Source organism: Etheostoma cragini, chromosome 20 (assembly GCF_013103735.1).
Source record: "Etheostoma cragini isolate CJK2018 chromosome 20, CSU_Ecrag_1.0, whole genome shotgun sequence".
Lineage (NCBI taxonomy): Eukaryota > Metazoa > Chordata > Actinopteri > Perciformes > Percidae > Etheostoma > Etheostoma cragini.
Window position 1 is genome coordinate 22,021,758 of NC_048426.1, and position 18,211 is coordinate 22,039,968.

At 43.6% G+C, this 18,211-nt stretch overlaps 1 protein-coding gene across 12 annotated transcripts in view; it reads right to left on the reverse strand.

Annotated features, from left to right (window-relative positions):
* myt1lb (myelin transcription factor 1-like, b) overlaps window positions 1–18,211 on the reverse strand; it is a 101,848-nt gene that overhangs the window by 77,049 nt on the left and 6,588 nt on the right. The window contains exons 1-2 of one of the 12 annotated variants that reach the window (XM_034857998.1): window positions 1,402–1,414; window positions 1,105–1,113 (exon numbers count right to left, since the gene is read on the reverse strand). The exons of the other annotated variants lie outside the window; for them this stretch is intronic. The gene's annotated coding sequence lies outside the window, so the exon portion shown is untranslated. Of the gene's footprint in view, window positions 1–1,104; window positions 1,114–1,401; window positions 1,415–18,211 lie in introns of those variants that run through there. 12 annotated transcript variants of the gene reach the window in all.

The following is an 18,211-nucleotide window of genomic DNA, read 5'->3' on the forward strand; positions in this document are numbered from 1 at the left end:
CACACACACACACACACACACACACACACACACACACACACACACACACACACACACACACACACACACTCTCTGTCTCTCACTCTTTCTCTCTCTGTAACACACTCAGTCCGGCAGGCAAGATAGAAACAACACTGAATATCCACCCTATTCTATCATCTCACACACACAAACACACACACACACACACACACACACACACACTCCTGTGGGAAGGCACCCCACCCCTGTTTCTCACACAAACACATTCGTCACTGACAAGGCTCTCTACACACTCTACACTGGGTATCCTGTGACACCAAAAATAGCAGCCTAATAGAAGAGAATAGAAAATGTCCCATAACTCTCTACTCAAATAGAACCTATTTTTCCAGTGTGGCAGTCAAAGACGCTGGACAACGTGACACAGAATTTGTTTCGATTTGAATGAATCACACGCTAATTCAAACAGCTCCCTGAAAGCCAGAGACTACTCGCAGAGGTACACACACGATCAGCCCCGGACTGCGCCCTCTGTGTCACCTACTGCCTGAAATTCTCCAGCAGCCAATTCAGAAGTCACTCCATATATCGGAACAAAAACAAAAAAGCTGCCCATTTAATTACAGAGATTGACTACCAGATTTAGTCATTGTAGTTATTTTGTATCATGTTTGAGTCACTTCAAATAGTGTTATTATTTGTCTCAGAAGCTTCCATTCATTGAACTAAAATAAAATATCAGCAGTGGTAACTTAACTGAAAGGGTCGTGCTATTTGAGAGTGATATAATACACCCGGCAGTCTAAGGCTGCAGTGCCAAGCTGCTTCTCATTCAAATGTGAAAATTGTGCATGCAGGTTCCATAAGAATATAGCATCTGTTGAGGGTTTATATTATAGTAAAACAATGAAGAAATCTCCACAATGGGCCTTTTTCATGGAAGACATTGTAACAGTAGGAAAAGCCCAGTTGAAAACAACAAAAATAGTGCACATAGTAAATTGTGGGAAAAATGAAAGATGGCTGAATTCCATCATGTTGCTTCAGTTTCAGGGTTCCTGGTAGTCTCGAATTGCCAGACCTTCCTCCACAGAGCTGCGGAGGAGGGTCTGGCAAGTCCACCCAGTCTTCCTGGATAGGAGAAAAACATGCTCTGGCTTATTGAAATGTCTTTAAACCAATCACAATCATCTCGGGCTGTGCTAAGAAAGAATGCAGAAGGTAGCGGACATCTGGTCGAAAAGGGTGAGATCTGGTGGAAATTCCGGCGGCAGCGGTGCAATCCCGGAAGTCGAACGTCTTGGATATAGACTAGGGTCCTGGTAATGTGCCTTCTGGTTCAGTGTCACCCTGCCAAGGCTTATTATACTAGGGCACTCAAATTGAACAGAGCCATGTGTTAATTAGTAACACTTGTACTCTTTATACTTTGACGAGGGAAAATGTCTGCTGTGAAAAACACCCGAGGTCTGTCTGTGGAGGAACTTAACATGATCTTTTGTCGCAATGTGCCCTGTTCATGGCTGCTAACAGCTAAATGAGTCTGGACGGGACACTTTAAGCAATCATATCGAAACATTTCAAAGACCTCACATTGAAAAGCTCATCTAATTAATGCTGTGTAAATAAACGTGTAACAACAATCAAACCCCTTACCCCCAAGCAAAAATCTTAAAACCTAAGTGGAATAAAGGGTTTAAAATGTCTGCATATTATTGGAGACATATAGGATGTCAGCTGCATGGCACCTGTTTGGCTACTGGATAGCTGATATGGGCTAGCTCTGTACTTAGTGGATGAACAACAAGTGAGCACAGCATCCATTACAGCAGCATTTCTTTAGACAGCACACATTTGTTTTTATCCCAATCGAAAGAGTAGAGTGATTAAACCATGTCTAGTGTCACTGAAAAGCATATACCAAATCCTCAGGAAAGAAACAGGTGCTTAATGTGGCAGTTGTAAATTAATTTGATTCTGAGATCTCACCAGAGTCCTACCAGCGACAGCGAGTCATAAGCTCATTTCAATAATTATCAGCTTGGCACTCGGTGTGCCAAGCACACATGCCCACACTGAAATACAAGCTGAAAAAACAATCGTCTGCAAACAAACCGTGTGTATATGTAAACGTCCACGCAGACATAAATTGTATATGTGTGTATGAATGCTTGCATGTGCGTGTGATTCTGTATGGTCTGGCTCTTTCACCACATTGTTTCCCGTTCCCCTTACTTCTCTTCACACCTGTTGTGAAATATGTATATGTGCATTTCTGGATTATTGTCAGAAAACTTGTTATGTTGATATCACACTGCGTATTGCAGCTACATCAAGGTGACAGCCTGAGAAAAGGTGGGATGTTTTTATGCAAATGGCTGTGAGAATGAAGATGGGCCTGAATAGAGCTAAAAACAAGGAAAACACTCAGCATGGCTCTACAAGTCTGTGCTACATGTTTTATGTCCCAGCCTCGGTTACATTTATGCATGTGCCTGTGTGAATGTGTTTATGGGAGCATGGGTGGAATTGCACGTGTGTGTGTGTGTGTGTGTGTGTGTGTGTGTGTGTGTGTGTGTGTGTGTGTGCGCGCACATGTGCATGTGAGTGGGCTCAGGTGGATTGTGAAGTCGGCAGATGGACATTTGGAGCAGATTTGCACCCTGCAGCAAAACCCGCGCGCGCACACACACACACACACACACACACACACACACACACGCTCGCATACATTCACACTCCCACACGGCTGTAACATTAACCTTGTGTAACTCTAGCCGAGAGAAGGCCATAAAAAAACATCCTCAGCACCTCAAATCACATATCGACATACTGATCCGATATTTCAACTGTCCAAACACGGAGTAAGTCAAAACAACCATAATACTCTAATGTTTTGTCTGTGTCCTGAAAGTACCTCTACATGCCTTTTCTCAAATCAGATACTTTTACTTCGGCATTCAAGCATTTTCTAACATTGTGCAGTGCATTTTCACTGGGCTGGTCTGGGAATATGATCAGGGAATATTGTATAACACACACCAGTAAAAGATTTGCTTACTTCTGTAGAAATAAGTGAAACCTTTTTCTACATTGTTATTTTAGTTTATTTTAACTTACACTGCACTTCTCTGTAACATTTACCTTGAACGGCAGCTCGGCATCTTTCCATTAGAGCTGCGAAGATTAATCAATTGATCGATTTTCTGTCAACTAATAAATTATAAATTATTGCCAACTATTTAGATGATTAATTATGGGTTGAAGTTATTCTTTATGAATAAAAGTACAAAAAAAAAATGTTTCTCTACTCCTGTACGACAGTAAACTGAAAGTCTTTAAGTTGGCATCTTGTGCTTTGGACACAAGCACACAAATACATCTTGTCATGCTTCAAGTAATGTCCTGTCCGAACCTCCAGCTCTTTGGACCAATCAGCATCCAGTCAGGAGCTACTGGCAGTTACAAGCATGGGTTAGGGTCAAAACAACAAATGTGGCTTCTAAAGAGGTTAGAGTAGATGATGCAATCACATCCGTTATCAGAACTGAAGGGTATTACGTCATTGAAAGAACAGCAAAGAACAGCACTCTTCCCCCAACTGGCTTTGGTTCATCTAATCACCGGACAGGTATTTGTTTTTTAGTGCCTTCTGTTTTCCAAACAGTATCCAATGACGGCTTCCCAGACGGTTCTAACACACCATCTGACACATCCGGTTACTGTTATGTATGATTATTTAAAAAATAGAGATGTTTGCTTGATATGACTCTGACTGCTGCATTTTATCAGTCAAGAACTAGTCTAGCATAGCCAGACCTTCCTCCACAGCGCTGCGAAAGAAGAGTCTGCCTAGTCCACACAGCATTCCCAGATGGGAGAAAAACATGCTCTGGTTTATGGACATTTCTTTAAACCAATCACAATCGTCATGGGCGGCGCTTAGCAAAATAGTTTCGGGAAGAAACTTCTTTTTGTGACAGATCCAAACAGGTCCTCATAAATCCACCGGAGTTTTAAATTCCAACACCTAGAAAGTGGACGGTAACGGACCTCAAGCCAAAAAGTGAATGCTTTAAATACACGGCACAATAAAAAAAAAGTAATATAAATATGACATACCGAAAGCTTATTTTAGTGACTTATGTGAAGCAGAAATGTATAAAGTATCGAGCAGGTCAGTAAAATACTTGGAGCTCTGGTCTAAAGTACAGTTTATATTTCCGTATTACCATCACGTGTCCCCCTTTCTAGAAGCATGGGGTACATGCGGAGCCCCATGTGGCAATAAGTCCTGTCAGAATGTCCTTCAATTGTTTGCCACAGAGGAGAACAGACCATGTTGCTACACTGTATTCCTAATTCTGAGCTTGATGCTGTCATCCGTGTCTTTATTCTAATATATATTACTGAATAGCATTTGTCACCCTGACTCCTAATTTTGTACATTTGCCTTCTTTCACCTGTCTTAGCCACTATTTGCTGTTATCCTGTATAGCCTTGTCTTTCTATCCCAGCTGGAAGATGGACGGTTGAAGGGATGAAGGGATGGGTGAAGGGCTGCAGGGGATGCAGACGGAGGCTGTGTGGAGCTGCTCGCTCCCTGAGGACCCTCTTCTGCCAGCCCAGTGCCACAGATCAACAGTCAGCCAGCCAGCCATGCACTGACCTCATCCATCGCGCGCTCTCTCTCTCTCTCTCCCTCTATTTCTGTCTCTCTCTATCTCACTCTCCCGCTCTGCCAGAGGCATTTGCTGTCCCCATGTCTCCTTCCTACGCCAACTGCCTGTCCTGCTACCAACGGTGCATGTCTGTCTGGCAACCTCTCTGCCTGCCTTTCTGTCTGCTAGTCTGCGTGCCTGTCTGTCTGTCTTCTGCCTGTCTGTCCATCTATTATTCCTCCAGTCCTCCTGTCTGTCTGCTTTTTGTTTGTGTATCTGTCTGTGTGCATGGGGGCCTGCCTGTCCATCTGCCTGTCTGCCTGCCAGCCACTCTTTCTAGCCAATACCTCTCTGCAGGAAAGAGGCCAGGCTGTCAGTCGCTCTGCCAATCTGCCTGACTATCTGCCTGTCTATTCGTCATCTGTTTCTGCATTTGTCTGCCTGCTTGTCTCTCTGAATGTTTACCTGTCTGCCTGTCTGTTATGGGTTTATTTTCCTGTCTTACGGTCTGCGTTAAGGTGCATAGTAAAATGCCAAACAGGAACCCCTAACCCCCTTCTATAGTAGCCAGTGTTCACGTCAATTTCAGAACGATTTACTGACATGACAGGACAAAGGGTTGGTGGTGTGAATGGAGCCTAATGGCCTAGTCCACACGTACACACGTAAGTATTTTTGAAATCAGGGTTTTTCTCTAGTTTCTCTACTAAGTGCTGTTAAGAGCATGCCAAGACAACAAGCAGCGATATAACCTGAGACACGCAAACAATAAGCCTGAAAAAAAAGTCAGAAGGCTAGCGGGCTGCAAAGTCCGACCTTGTTCAAACCTGGCAACACCGTCCTGGCAGTTTTGCATCATATAGCGCTGACCTCCGCAGTACTTCCTGCGCCTCTGTTCCACAATACAATGGAAGACAAATGGTACATTTATATGTAAACATGTAAAAGGTCCTGCTAGCAAGCCCGTTACCAGCACTATTTTGGCCAAAAAATTGTTCCTCATTTTTGACACCTCTCAAAAAGGAGAAAATGGTGCACACTCAAACGTTACTACACGACAACACTTAAACATGCGTTTCTAAAAACCTTTTAGCCAAATGCAAATCCAAATGCCTGTTTGCTTATGGAGGGAAGGACAAAACACGCCAATAAAAAAATATCTGGGTACGCATGGACTAGGCCCAAATCTTATTGTTTCAGATGTCTCCCTTTGACAGTACATGACCCACCCAACGCATTAGATCCTTCTGATATTAACAAAACGGCACAAGTGGAAATAGACCGGTGAGTAATATTCATAGTTGATTGTGAGTCCACCACCCTGTCACTATGAGCTTCTGCATCATTGACTAGATTTTAGATTCATTTTTAAGACGTTTCTGTATTAATCTTGTAGTCTGAAGACAAGCATTTGTGCTAAATGTACAGTATAGCTACAATGTGCAGACCTTTTCTATATGTTTTCCATTGCTGTCTTCTCCTGGTCCAGAACCTGCTTTCAACATTATGTGGTTGTGATTGACCAAAAGCTCTACATCTCAAGGGAGGAAGCATTTCAAAAGCTTTCTTTTTTGGCAGACAATAACTATCCATTTCCTGTCTTTCAAAACAAGATGCCCAGAGCTCTCCCCGTCTTGAGGCGCTTGCTCATCAAGCCAACTTCCTGCTAATAATGGTCCTGTCTCATTCACAGCTCTTCGTGGCTTCGGGAAGATGTTTGCTGAATCGAAAGGCTCTCTCCTTCTCTTTTCTCGCCATCTTTTCGGTCTCTCTTTTCTCCCATGTCCTCGCCTATTCTTGTCTCAACAGGCGTTTGACTAGCTCCTCTCAACCAAAGGCTGCATCGCGCTCTCGCTCGGCAGCCAAAGACAACGCTGATAGAGAAAGAACAAAAGAAAAAAGGGAGAGGGAGAGGGGGAAAGAGAGACCTATGGAAAGAAACAAGCATGCTGTGGAGCAAGGGTCTTTGAAATTATACATATTGTCAAATAATAATAGGGTGTAATTCCTTTTTGACTGGCACTGACTTTTGCCCTGCACCACTGTCCACAGGTTGACAGCGAGGGAAGGGGAATTTCCATCTATCCGTTTTGCACATCCAACAGCTTAATAGGAATCTTTCACAAAGTGACTCAACACATTTTCCCCTGGGTATTAATCACATCCAGAGCTGTAGCTTCGTTTAACTGGATATATATGTAAGGTCAACACTTTGTCTCCTCAGTCTCTCTTTCTAATGTGTTGTGCATTGCATTCATCTCTTTGTTTCTTTATAATGTTTTTTTTAACTCAATCTCATCCTGTAAATTTCACATCCTTGGTGAATTTTTGCCATGTTTTTCTGCATTTAACATTCTTTCTTTCTCTGCAGTGTCCTGTTGCTAATGGTTGTTCCATGGGACAGTGTGTTGCATTTCATTTCATGTTAAAATAGATGTAATGGTGGAATGTTACATTCTCTTTGTACCATGCTTCTGTCTTCATTCTTTACACCTCAGTATGTGTTTGTGTTGTCAATCGCATATAAACTGCAGAGTTTGCTATGAGCACATTTAAATGCCTCTGCAGCTAGATAGCTAATCCCTGTTGTGGATTGGCCCAGTTAGTAGTTCCCAGCTTTTGGAAAGGAATACTAAACTAGGGATGAGGTGGGGGGGGGCATCTCTCTATCTATAATGGTATACCCGTCCCATGTTTCTGCTGTGCTGATAGATGTTATCTGTGTCAGCCTTTGTTTCTTCCCCTCTCTACTTCCTCTACTCTCATGTTCCCTCTGTTTCTCCCTACAGTCTGTCTCTTCTGTGCTCTCTCATTCTTATTCCCTGTCTTTTTCCTTGTTCTCTTCTGCTTCTCTCTCTCTCCTCTCCTCTCTCCTCTTTCCATCCGGTGCCCAGATGCAGAGAAGGCAGCTGTGTTGTGTTTTAAAGTGAGCCCGGTTGAAACCACTGTGCCTGGCATCTGCAAAAAAATAATAACAACCAACCCACATTGTAGGCATCCATCTCTGTCTCTGTAACTCTCCTCCCGTCTCTCTGTCTTTTTAATCCTCTGAAATGAGATGAAAGACAACTGCCGTCCTGTTAGGGAGGAAAGGGTTAACCAGCTCTCCAGCTCCTCTTCCAGCAAGCCCACTAATAACCACCAATTATTGAACTGTACATCAGTGTACAAGAAAAGAATCCTTTTTTTTATTTAGGGCTCGTTAGCTCTGAGGCACATAGCTAGCTAGCTGACTAACTAGTTTCTCAACCAGAGTAGCCCAAATGAGGTCAAACAAGATGTGTAGTACCATTGATATGATGCAGAAATCTCCTGATCAAGCTAACAAGCTAAATGTGCCGGGTGGCTGTCTGGCAGCCCACCGCATAACTGTCAACAAAGAGAATGACAACATAGCCAGCTAGCTAGGGATCTCATTTAAGCCTGCTAATCAGACACAGCAGTGCTTTGTGCTAAGGTGGAGTCCTCCTGAGACCAAAGCTTCGGAGACAAGAGGAGCGTATCGTCTGACTCTGCCAGGGAAGATGCACCCAAACATGGGGGCTGAGGGATGCGCATGCAAGCTGTGGGAGCCGGGGCTGTAATTAGGTGCCCTGAGCTTGACGCCCACACGCCTCGAATGAGACACCATCCATCCCTCCCCTCTGCAAATAGGTTCCTGGGCGCCTGGGCTCTGACACACACACACACACACACACACACACACACACACACACACACACTATGTACAGTTAGGGCTGGGCAATAACTGTTTTTTTCCTGGTTTTAAAGGCTACATCACAGTAAAGCGAGGTAATTCTCTCAGCTTATCAGAGCTGTTCCCTTATTTGCTTTTACCCACTTTGTCATTATATCCACATTAATGATGATTATTTATCAAAAATGTCAGTGTAAATATTCTGTGAAAGCACCAAAAGTCCACCCTACAACATCGCCGCAATGTCAATGTATTTGGTGTAAAATATCGTGATAACTGATTTTCTCCATATCGCCCAGCTCCATATACAGTATAGTTTGTGTCGTCAAGCATACAAGAAGGACACCCACACAACTACAGTATGTGCAAAAACACACACAAAAGATCATCATCCTGTATAATCCATGTAATCATAAACAAACACATACAGCTGCAAACGGACACCCCGTACGCATACTCAGGAACACACTTATCTTGGGACTCATTAGGGATTGTAGTAGAGGTATGAAGGGAAAAGAAATGGTGGGAAGACTGTCCTCAAACAACAATGAACGATTGATTTTAAACACCAGACGTTGCTTTGTTACCTTTTGGTTATTCTTATAAATAATAAATCAGGCTCACGTGAACCTCTTACACTATGAGAATTTATGCTTTACAACCAACCATTTACTGAATGGAACTGCTTAGGGATTGCACCAAATGTGATTTTTTTTGTCTTATTATCTTTACGACAAGCTCAGCCAAAACTACAAAACTATATAAAAAATATAATTTTCACTTTTCACTGACCCAAAATGGAAACCAAAAATCCATCCTAAGCACAGTATAGCTATCTCAACTGCAGAGCCTGTCTCTCCATCTCCCCTGGTCCGCGAGAGCAGAACACACTGGTGCGCTGGCTTTTGACCATGGCAATTTTAATCAGTCTTTTTCACACTTCATTGGGAATTCATCGCCGCCTTCCCCCTTCAAACATTGTTTGGGAGAGTTATCAGCGGCAGGCAGCATATCCGGTAATTATACATGCAAGGTAACGCTGGGAGCTCGGCTGAATATTTCAGCCAAATGCATGTGCTGCTGAGAGGCACTGGAGGGTACAGCTGCTTCATAATGCTGGGTCTGTGGCAGTCTGACTCACATCCAGAAAGAAGTCATTTGCTACATGCTATGTGAAGTGGGCTGGAACGTTAAGTTTAAAGCAACATGATTTGCATTACAATGAGCCAATTTGGGAAAGATGTTGTCCTTTAATGTAAATCCTCCCCATGAATTAAAGCAGACTGCTTTGTTACAGATACAGGCACACAAGAGTGCGAGGGTTTCAGCACATTGCCGATTTAGATGGGTTTCAGATGCATGGTGCAGACACTACTAGAGACTAGGTCACTAAAAATGTTGATGGTTCAATGTGTTTTGTTTACTGTGTGAGTAGGGGCCCAGCTGTTAATAGGGCTTGAACACACAGCCGGGCAAAAAACACAAAAGACACACACGCACACTGAAACCACCAGTCGGACTCTAGAGGGTCCTCTGGGGAAAACAGCAGTGGGGGCATAACAATGACTCATCCAAACGGTCACGGAACACACAAACACACACCCTGCCATGGCAGCCAGGCTGTCAGACGGCATCAGCCACCAGCCTATGGAGATGGAGTACTGTTGACAGGTGTGACACACACACACGCAGGCAGGCACACACAGACATGCATGCACACTGCCACACACACCTAGAAATAAAGTGAAAGGCTTTATGTTGTATGTATGTACTGTCTAAGTGTGTGTGTGTGTGTGTGTGTGTGTGTGTGTGTGTGTGTGTGTGTGTGTTGATGGGTTAATCTGCATGCATTCAGTATATAAAGCCAAGCCAACAGTATATGGGAGGGCTGCTGTAGCTGTGAGTACTGTGTAGAGAGGCATGGAGACAGCGCCAGCATTGCAGTAAGATCAATAGAATAATTCAGAGCCTGACAAATTCTCTCTATTGTGTGTGGGCTGTACAGTACATACAGTACAGAGACATACGTCTCTGTACTGTATGTTTTATGTCTGTTTATGTGTTTTTCCCAATGGGACTGCTCTTTTTGGGTTGACATTCTGGACAGTATAGACACTGGGAATGATGTCTGGACATGCATTGATACACATCTACGGTATAAAAACAGCATGTGTGCGTAGGAGTGGAGCAGATGAGACCTGCACTCTGTGTGTGTGTGTGTATATCTGTGCAAATGTGTATCTGTGAATGAACATTTCAGAATGGAGCGTCCTTCATGCACCAAATCAGCCTTGCTGCTGCCTACAGGTACAGAGCTCTGCACAGTTACCAAATTAATAGGAAGCATGGCACGGTAGTCAGTAGCAAAGCAGCACACACACACACACACAGACACACACACACCGCCTTCAGTCATAAAACAAGAGCCCTGTACCTGTATACATATACTGTGAAAACTGTGTTCTACCTGTATCACTGCTCATTGCTCAATCCTAATTAGAGGGCCATATGTTTGGAGTGTGAAACAAATAATCGTATTGTTATTAGAGGAGTATGCAAGCACGTGCAATGCATTCAAGCACGAGAACAGATGGACAAACACGCTTTCACATGCATGCGGGCATCCACACACAAATGATAGCCACCCACACCAAGCCATATTAACGCACTTCCCTCACAACACAAAGACACACACACACGCACAAACACACACCCACAGACGTATACAACCCACTCTCTTGCCTCTAAGCAGTCTAGTCCAGTTACTACAAAGCCCACCAAGAGCTCTTTGCAGATCAAATAATCATGCCTTCCATCTGTTTCCATTTCCCCACATTAGCTTTGTGAAGGCGCCCTACAGACTGCGTTAAGAAGCGCCGCAGCCATGGGTAAAATAATGATTCCTCTCTCACCCCCTACTCCTCATTATTTCCATCCAAAGCTAATTCAATGACAGGGAGTAGATGTGGGCCAATTGCATGTACAGTCCTTATGCTGCTCTGTGATGCCGCCTTACTGTGATATTATGCAGGGCTTGCAATGTACAGTACTGTGCTGTAATGGTCTTTTTTATTACATATGAATAGTTATGGTACAAAATATAGATCATAGCATAGTTATGTTGCCTTGAATCCCTTTGTTTTATTTCTACCTTTGCAGTGCAACCTTTTCCACTCCTGTCATTTTTATTCTGTTATCTGCACATACAGTGTATTAGTTCAACCAAGTCAGACTTACACTCAGAAATGATCAATGTTCAACAAATCTGAGACTGAACCAACAAAATGCACAAACTGTGGTGTAAATGAATTAGTAAAACGCATAATATCACAATCTTCCTCATACAATGAGATTGGGAGCTTGTGAGAGTATGTGCCATCTCGCCAATGAGCTTAGGAAAGGGGGGGGGGATGTTTGGTCCGTGTTATGCAAGATGGAAATGAGTTTGCCACGCTTTGCTGTAGCCAAGCTATTTTGGAACAGCTCACATCAGAAAACGCTGGGCCGAGCAGGAAAATTAGGTCATTTACAAGAGCAGCGCACTGCCTTCTTTGGGTAAGCGAGTCGCGGCGAGGGCTAAGACTAAAGAACAAAATGTGTAGGGCCATTTATTCAGGACAGGGGGTACAGCAATTTGAGTAAAATGAACAAGATGCGGGAGCTTACCACAGGCAAAGCAAAGAAACGTTTTAACAGAGACCCGGCACTGACCTGAATACATTGAGGCAGTGGAAGGGAAGTAAGAATCCTGCTCTGAGTGCCTCGCTTCAAATTCCTCCTGCATTTCTGTAGCGGATCAAGCTACACACTATGACTTTCTTCTTGTCTGTATGCAGAGATCGATGCCGACACAGAGGGTCTGATTTATTATGCATGGGACTATGGGGCGCAATTGGTGAAGGGGGAATGAGAAACGACGGCATCCTCCTTGTTAACAGTAAACATGTGATCCAAGCACCTCGTTAACTGCTGAACTCAGATCAAGAAGTGAAGGCAAAACTAGCACCCCCGCCCCCCCATCACAGTCATATTTAAACTAATCATCTGCAAGGAGGGAAAATCTTGTTACTGAGACCAATAACACAGAGATGCATTGCAGTTAGAACCAGAGCAAAACAGTAGCCAGGGAGTGTAAAGGGGGTGGGGGAGATAAACAAGAATTTGTTGGGAGACAGACAGGCGAAGGAGGGCCGGCTGGAGAGAGTATGTCTGCAGAAACGGAAAGAGAGACACAGGCTAAGATAAAGGAAATGACACAGAGAGAGAGAGAGAAAGAGAGAGAGAGAGAGAGAAAGAGAGAGCAGAGGAAGGACAGACAGGGAAAGGATATATGAGGAGAGACAGAGCAACTAGAACTCTGTGTGTGTGTGTGTGTGTGTGTGTGTGTGTGTGTGTGTGTGTGTGTGTGTGTGTGTGTGTGTGTGTGTGTGTGTTTTAGGGAGTGTGATCTGGGGGGAACTTGGAAGGTCCAGAGGGGCCTTGTCAGCGGTTTCAGGGGGCCGTGTCTGAGGAGGCCTCCAGGAAGCAAGTGAATATGCCCTAGTTTGAGGAGCAGGGTCTCTAGCGAATCCCTATTCACAACACACACACACACACACACACACACACACACACAAGCCATGAGCATTATGCATGTTAACAAACAAGATTTAAGATACACTAAAGCTTTTCTCTTTATCACAGTGCTCTTTTAACACTAAAGTCTATGCCACCTTACTTAGGCCAAGTGGTGATTGATAACAGCCCAGAGCCCTCACCTCTTAGATCAGTGTTATTAAGTGCAATCAAAAGTTTTAGTTATCGTTTTCAGCATACCATATTCGGTCATGTAAATATCAGGCTTTAAATTGCACCTCTGTCACAAACCCAATACTGTTATACCTTGACTTCAAATCTCAATCTGCTTCTTGTAATTGCCTAAAAGTAGCAACAAACAAATGTTCTCGTCTCTGATGACACACTAAGATTGCGTTTGCTTGTCTGTGTGTGATGGGTTTACCGATAACATCTTTCACAAAATGCCCCGCTGCTACCTCCAAATAACAAAAAAATAAATCGATTTGACTTAAATGCACATGACATGTTCTCTCAACTGAAATGCCCTCTCCTAATCAAAAGATTTTTCTGACTCCCCTACAAATGAACCAAATCCAAAATTGGGGTGCACGGATAGCTGTCCGACACGCTTCTTTTTGCATCCGAGTTTGATCTTTCGTCTAGTCAACGACAGCCATAAGCACTAGCTGGTCAAACTGAATCCAAATCGTTCCCCAAACAAAAGCTGTATGTTCTCAAAACGTTAGGTATTGATCTGCACTGGTTTCCTGGGAATGTGTGTGGAAGTCTGTGCAACCAAGCGTGTGTCAATATTTATGCATTTATGTCTGTTTATGTTCCAACTGTTGCCTCAATTTGCATACTTGCATGGGTGTGTATACACATATCCCTACCCGCATTGGCACATTTGGTACTGCATATGTGTGTGTGTGTGTGTGAGCCTGTTGGTGTGTGTGCATTCAATGAGCCGTCAGTCCTAAAGAGGGGTTATGCTGCTGTCATGCGATGACACCTCTTATTTGCTGCTGTCCTGTGAAGCGGAGCTGAAGGCAGAGGTCAGGCCACCCTCACAGAGACGCTGCGACTCAGAGCACATCATGTCTGCCTGTCTGATTCCCAACACTGTAGCATGGGCCTGAGCCTAACACACACACACACACACACAGATTCATGCTTGTGTAAACTCAACACCAGCCGCATTTATTTTGAATTTTGAATTAGATCTAATACAACACACACACACATCTGTAAAGAAAAAAAACAGGATCACTGTCTATAATAAATAAATGCTTTGAGTTGAACGACCTACTGGTAGGGCTGGGTATCGTATATATTCAATGTTGAATAACGCTACCGATACCAATACCGTGACTTTGATACCGGTTTCTAAACAATACTTTTTCCAATACCAATTCCATAAAACAAAAAGGCGTTTTTTGGGTGTTTTTTTTAGCTCCTACTACGTGGTTACGTTTCTGTGCGTAACGTAGTTTTTCCCGCGGGCCTCTGTGGAGTGTAACGTTATACCGCCAATCACAAACATCATCAGATCTTGGTAGAAGCATGCTCACTGATCCTAACGAGGTTAACTCCTTACACCAGGAACACACCGCACGCTGAAAAGCTGCAAACAGCCGTGAAGCGTAGATTCGTGCCCATTCGCAATGCAATCCTTCTCCTCTCAACACAGCTCTCTCTCTCTCTACCAGTGTGTGTGTGTGTGTGTGTGTGTCTGTCACTATGTCAGTCCGTCGGTCTCCCCCGGTGTGCCTAATCCCGTGTCTAGCTGTAGACACAGCTGGGAAGTCAACACGGCCAAAATCCCCATAAACCTGGCTGTTTTATTTTAGAAATTTGTTTATTGTGTAAAGTCTCCTGCTCCAGTCTGGCCTTCTGGTATGTGATTACTAGGGGTGGGGGTGGGGGGGTTGGGGGGGGGATCGATAAAGCATAGTATCACGATATTTTCCGTGGCAATACTGTATCAATACACAGGCTTTTTTATTATCTATGTGTTGGTCGGTTTGTCTGCTTTACAATCCCATTTTGCAGCAATACAATTGAAGTGATATGAACAAACAGAGAAATGTATCTTTTTAGATAAAACCAGATGTTGACAAGAGTTTACTTTTGAGGACATCATTTGAAATTGGGAAAAATTAGAAGTTGTCTGTGTCTGGTGATTCCCTACGTTGCTTGACATATTCGCCTGCGGAAGGAATAAAGGAGCCGATCTGCGCTTGATCGCAGCCGGTGAATAACACGGCCGCCGAAGTAAATAGCTCTGCTTCACGGCGCTTCGCAACTCTTTGCCGCCCTTCAGCGTGCAGTGTGTTTCTGGCCTCAGGCATCTGAAACTGGCAAGGCATTTTTCGGTACTTAACCCTCCAGTTGTCTTTTGGTCAACTTTGGCCCCATTTTTAAAAGTTTCTCCATCAGAAATTTGGGATTCTTTCATCCAAATTGTCCAAATATTACATGGTTGGTTCCATATAACGCTTCTTGCAAGTTAAACAAAGAATCCGTTCACTACTTTATTGAATTTTGGATGTTTTATTTCCCCCCAAAAAACTTTGACAAAAGACAAAAAAATGATAGACATTCATATAAATGAGGCATCTTGACCATGAATTCGAAAACGAAAATAGTATAAAACTAGTGGTAATCTACTGGTGTTGGTGATGTGTCCACTATACTGATGGTAGTGTTACAAAAATGAAGAAAATGTTTTAAAAAAAATGATAAAAAGTGTTGAAAGCGTCCGGACAACACAAGGAGGCAATTCTGTCGGTAAAGTATGGAACTGGGTACCAAGCCCTACCTTCTGGTAATATCAGATGGAGCAGGCCAGAGATGTACGCGGGTGGCTGACCATGCAAGGCTCTATGTGTCAGAACAAGAAGCTTAAAAAGGAATCGTGAACTTGACAGGAAGCCCACGCAGAGAAGATAAGATGGGATAAGATAGCATCTTCCAGGTGATGACTTTCTGAACACAATGCCCTCTTCAGTTAGCAGTGCATACACTTCTGGATTTATATTCGTTCTGTCCTGCATATCAGCGCCTCCCTGGCGAAGAGAAGCCAAGATGAAGCCTGCATATGAGGAGATCTGTAATACGCCTACTGAATGCAACGCTACACTCAAAAGTCATCTCTCTCCCCCCCCACACCTCCAACCTCCCCCCTCCTCTCTCCTGTAGGCCGCCCATTCATCTCGGCCGGTGTCACACGCTGTCATCAATTACCCATTAGACAGTGTAATATTCCTCCAATATTGCCGCCGTGTGACTGGGAGATTTTAGAGTGATCAAAACCGACAAATCTGATTTACAGAGCTAGCATAAATAAGGAGATTGTGCCCTCCCTGATTGCCCTGTTGAATAATGGATGCCTGTTTGGTAATCATTTTCCAATATCACACCACTTTCCTCTACAACTGGCCTCGCAGTCCTCTTCTTTTTTTCCTTTCTTTCCTCCTACATTCCTGTATATCCTGATGTGTCCCCTGAAACAGTGAGGGAGAGATGTACGTAGTCAAAGAGACAAACTCAAGTATCTGGACTTTCTTGACTTTCAGTAAGGACACGACAGTGATGGCCTCATAACGGAGGGGGCGGGTGTTGTGATTGTAACATTTTGTTTTCTGAGTCATCTCGTCATTGTTCAGAGAGAGAGAGAAAATGTCAACAGGTGTGAATGTTACAGTGGATTGAATTTGTAAAACTGTATGCAAAACAAGCAGATGTGAAATCTAAATTTGACACAAGAAGTGAATTTCTGTTTTCAGTAACAGGAAGAAACAGAGTAAAGCGTAGCTTAAGCCAAACAAGGCCATAACAATCTTCTCTCCTTTTGTGTTTTACTTACGAGCCACGTCAAAGACACATCTAAATCATCAATTTGGTGCGAATTTATTGCATACAAATCCATATTCAACTTTGCCGTGTTTTATCCAAATACTGCATGCTTGGAAATGCTTGCCTACAATTGCACCATAGCCTAATGTATCAGGCAAACAGCCGATGGTTGCGCACATCATAGAGCTTCATGTCAACTTTTCTGCCACAGCTTGACGGATGTGTGGCCTAGCCAACCACACTAGTTAGAAACATACTCTCTGATAGATCTCCCTCCCTGATGGTGTGTGTCAGCAGGGTATCAGGGGACTGGAGGTAGAGAATAGTCCCTAAAAAAAGGTTTAGCAGCAGGCACAAGAGATTAAATTGCTGCTAGTCTCCCTTTCTATCATGGTCTGCGCTCACAACCTTCAGTTCATTCTTAATGTAGTACTAAAACTAACTGTAATCGCATGACAACAACCCAAGCTGTCTGGAGGTCAGTGGTTTGATGATATGGTTGCAGCGCTCTAAACAGCTGCTCCGCTGCTCTTTGTAATATTCTTCAAGGCACAGTTGTGCCTCTAATGGGAAAAGGCCAAACCAGGTTATGAAAATCTTTATTTACAGCTAGCTGCCTGACTGTGTGAAGTAGGTCACAGCGGCTCCTGAAATGGAACCATCTTCGCTCACACCGTTTAATAATTTTCCTTTGAATGCTTGCTGCCCTAACAATGGCACCTGAGGGAAAGATACAGACACACTGTTTTTCACTCCTTTTCTAACCCTACTGTTAGAAATGTGCGTGCACCCTTTTGCACACAGCTTTCACCTGACAAAACAAATAATGAGGCTGCTAACATTAACTTCAAAGCCTGTAAATACCAAGGCAGGGGTATACTGTCCATGAACATTCCAGAAGGTGTCTTTCCAGAGTAGCTCACCAACATATCCTCAATCTGATATGATGGGGGTTATGTTGCGTCTATCTGCGTCTATGTCTAATGTGTCTGTGTTGAATCTACGCCATAGGTACACACATGGGTACATGTAGATACGGACCCTATGCCGTAGCCTGAGCACCTCCTAAGAAACGTAACTACATGTCGGTACAATGCTCGTCTATATCCATGACCTTCCACTTTGGGGATTGCTGCCAAACAATCCGCCCTATTTCCTTCTTTTCAGCCGGATGTCCGTTACTTTTCGCTGTCTTTGTGTTGGAATTTTAAACTCTAATGGATTTCTGAGGACTATGGTTACCTGCTCCTCAGATCTTTGCAGGGTAAATCCAGACAGCTAGCTAGACTATCTGTCCAATCAGAGGTTTCTGTTACACGACTAAAACAACTTTTGAACGTACACATGTTCCATCTAAACAAGTTCTTTCCTGAGGCTACTTTGAAGAGGCGCTGTGGCTCTGTGCGGCGCCCATGGCGATTGCGATTGGTTTAAAGAACTGCCAATAAACCAGAGC